This window comes from Trachypithecus francoisi, unplaced genomic scaffold, assembly GCF_009764315.1.
Source record: "Trachypithecus francoisi isolate TF-2019V2 unplaced genomic scaffold, Tfra_2.0 Lachesis_group8, whole genome shotgun sequence".
Taxonomy (NCBI): Eukaryota; Metazoa; Chordata; class Mammalia; order Primates; family Cercopithecidae; genus Trachypithecus; species Trachypithecus francoisi.
In genome coordinates, this window is record NW_022681473.1 from 11,856,516 (window position 1) to 11,860,188 (window position 3,673).

General features: G+C 47.0%; 1 pseudogene; it reads left to right on the plus strand.

Moving 5' to 3' along the window:
* Positions 1-264: 264 nt before the first annotated feature.
* Positions 265-1,111, plus strand: LOC117080681 (annotated as a pseudogene).
* The last annotated feature ends 2,562 nt before the right edge of the window (positions 1,112-3,673 follow it).

Genomic DNA, 3,673 nt, shown 5'->3' on the forward strand with positions numbered 1-3,673 from the left:
TTCTCCTCTGCCACCTGAATCTCCAGTTCCAGGAAATAAGAAGCTGGCTCCAAAGGAAGACCTCCCCTTTTTCAAGGCCCTGTTTATCTCTAAAGTGGACATGATTGATGCCACAGGAATGCATTCAGCTGCAAGTAACAGAAAACATGACCAACAATGTGGGAAAGATTATAGATGTTTACTTTGCTCATGACAGAGCTTCTTCTCTGAGAAAACACCAAATGGCAGATGACACAGTGCAGCGGGAGGCCCAGAGGCCCTGGGATGAGGAACCGTGGCGGCTTCTGCAGAGGCTTCGGCACTGGCATCTGGGGCTGGGGGCATGGCCAGGGGTGGGGCCAGGGGCATGAGAGCTCCAAGGCTATGGAGCTCTCAGAGGCAAGGCTGAGGATGAGGAGTGGATGCCCGTCACCAAGTGGGGCCATCTGGTCAAGGACGTGAAGATCAAGTCCCTGGAGGAGATCTGTCTCTTCACCCTGCCCCTCAAGGAGTCATATCACTGACTTTTTCCTGGGGGCTTCTCTCAAGGATGAGGTTTTGAAGACCATGCTGGTGCAGAAGCCGACCTGCGCTGGCCAGTACACCGGGTTCAAGCCATTTGTTGCCACTGGGACTACAATGGCCACCTTATTCTGGGTGTTAAGTGCTTCAAGGAGGTGGCCACTGCCATCCAAGGGGCCATCATCCTGGCCAAGCTCTCCATGGTCTCTGGGCACAGAGGCTACTGGGGTAACAATATTGGCAAGCCCCACAGTGTCCCTTGCAAGGTGACAGGCCACCATGGCTTTGTGCTAGTGCACCTTAACCCTGCGCCCAAGGGCGCTGGCATCATCTCAGCCGTGTTGTCCAGGAAGGTGCTGATGATGGCTGGTGTTGATGACTGCTACACCTCAGCCAGGGGCTGCACTGCCACTCTGGGCAACTCTGCCAAGGCCAGCTTTGATGTCATCTCCAAGACCTACAGCTACCTGACCTGACTTCTAGAAGAATACTGTATTCACCAAGTCTCCCTACCAGGAATTCACTCACCATCTTGTCAAGACCCACACCAGAGTCTCTGTGCAGAGGACCCAGGCGCCAGCTGTGGCTACAACATAGTGTTTTTATACAAGAAAAAGTTAATTACGCCTATTAAAAAAAAAAAAAAAAGACTGGGCACGGTGGCTCACGCCTATAAACCCAGCACTTTGGGAGGCTGAGGTGGGTGGATCACTTGAGGTCAGGAGTTCAAGACCAGCCTGGCCAACATGGTAAAACCCTGTCTCGACTAAAAATACAAAAATTAGCCAGACGTGGTGGCGGGCACCTGTAATCCCAGCTACTTGGGAGACTGAGGCAGGAGAATTGCTTGAACCCAGGAGTCAGAGGTTGCAGTGAGCCGAGACAGCATGTTGGCCAGGCTGGTCTGGAACTCTGACCTCAAGGGATTCACCTGCCTCAGTCTCCCAAAGTGCTGGGATTGTAGGCGTGAGTCACTGCGCCCGACCATGTTTTTAATTTTTTTAGAGATGGGGTCTCACTCTGTTGCCCAGGCTGGAGAGCAGTGGCATCATTACAGCTCACTGCAGTCTCTCAACCTCCTGGGCTCAAGCAATCCTCCCACCTCAGATTCCCGAGTAGCTGGGACTTCAGGCATGCACCACCACACCCAGCTAATGTTTTATTATTTAAAGAGATGATGTCTAGCTATGTTGCCCAGGCTGGTCTCAAATTCCTGGACTCAGGCAGTCCACTTGCTTTGGCCTCCCAAAGTGCTGAGATTACAAGTGTAAGCCACCATAGTCAACCAACTTTTTCTTTTATATTGAGGCAAAATTCACATCCCATAAAATTTACCAATTTAACCCAAGTGTAGAATTCATTTTAAAGTGTAAAATTTATACATTCAAAATGTTGTGCAACCATCACCACTATCTCATTCCAGAACATTTCTATCTCCCCAAAAGGAAACTCCATACCCATTAAGCAGTGACTGCAATTGTCTCATCTCTCCAGTCCCTAGCAACCACTACTCTGCTGTCACTAGGGATTTGCCTATTCTGGACATTTCTCTTTGTTTTTTTGAGATGGAGTCTCACACTGTCACCCAGGCTGGAGTGCAGTGGTGCAATTGGCTCACTGCGAGCTCCACCTCCCGGGTTCACATCATTCTCCTGTCTCAGCCTCCTGGGTAGCTGGGACTACAGGCGCCCGCCACCACGCCCGGCTAATTTTTTGTATTTTTAGTAGAGACGGGGTTTCACCATGTTAGCCAGGATGGTCTCCATCTCCTGACCTCGTGATCCGCCTGCCTCAGCCTCCCAAAGTGCTGGGATTACAGGTGTGAGCCACCGCGCCCGGCCTGGACATTTCATATAAATGGAATCACACAATATGTGGGCTGTTGTGTCTGGCATCTCGCATAGTTTCCAAGATTCATCCATGTGGTAGCATCTATCAATACTTCATTATTTTATGGCTGAAGAAAACTCCATGATATGAATAAATACAGCATATTTTGTTTACTCAGTCACTAGCTGATGGGCATTTGGGTTGTTTCAAACCTTTGGCTGTTACACATAATGCTACTATGAACATTCAAGTACCAGTTTCTGTTTTCACTTCTTTTGGGTATATACCTAAGAGTGAAATTGCTGGGTCATATGGTAATTCTATGGTTAAGTGTTCGAAGACTGCCAAAAAGTTTTCTACAATAGCTGTACCATTTTACCAGCAATGTATGAAGTTTCCAATTTCTCCACATCCTCACCAACACTTTTTATTTTCAATGTTTTTGTTATAGCCATCCTAGTGGGTGGGGAGTGGTATCTCACTGTGGTTTTTCTTTTTTTTTTGGGACAGGGTCTTACTCTGTCATCAGGCTGGAGTGGCGTGATCTCAGGTCACTGCAACCTCCGCCTCCCGGGTTCAAGTGATTCTCCTGCCTCAGCCTCTCGAGTAGCTGGGACTACAGGTACGCGCCATAACACTCAGCTAATTTTTGTATTTTTAGTAGAGACGGGGTTTCACCATGTTGGCCAGGCTGGTCTTGAACTCCTCACCTCAAGTGATCCACCTGCCTCCGCCTCCCAAAGTGCTGGGATTACAGGCATGAGCCGCCACACCCAGCCCTCACTATGGTTTTTATTTGCATTTCCCTAATGACTGATGATGTTCAGCACCATGTTTATTGATCGTTTGCAGATCTTTTGTGGAGAAATGTACAATCAAGTCCTTTGCTCATTTGTTTGTTTGTTTTATAATTGCTGAGTTCTAAGAGTTGTTTATGTATTCTGGATCGTAGACCCTTATCAGATATATGACTTGCAAATATTTTTCCCATTCTTGGGTTATCCTTCACTTTCATGATAGTGGTCTTTGATGCAAAAAAGTTTTAGATAGCAATGAAGTCAATGTTTTCTTTTGTTACTTGCTTGTGCTTTTGGTGTCATATCTAAGAATCCATAGCCAAATCCAAGGTCATAAAGACTTAGCCCTATGGTTTCTTCTATGAGTTTGGTAGTTTTTAGCTCTTACATTTAGGTATTTGATCCATTTTGAGTAAATTCTGTACATACTATGAGGTAAGGGTCCAACTTCTTTCTTTCGAACATGGATATCCAGTTGTTCCAGCCTGTTCCAGCCCCATTTATTTAATAATTGTAGCCCCCCGACTTTTTTTTTTTTTTTTTAG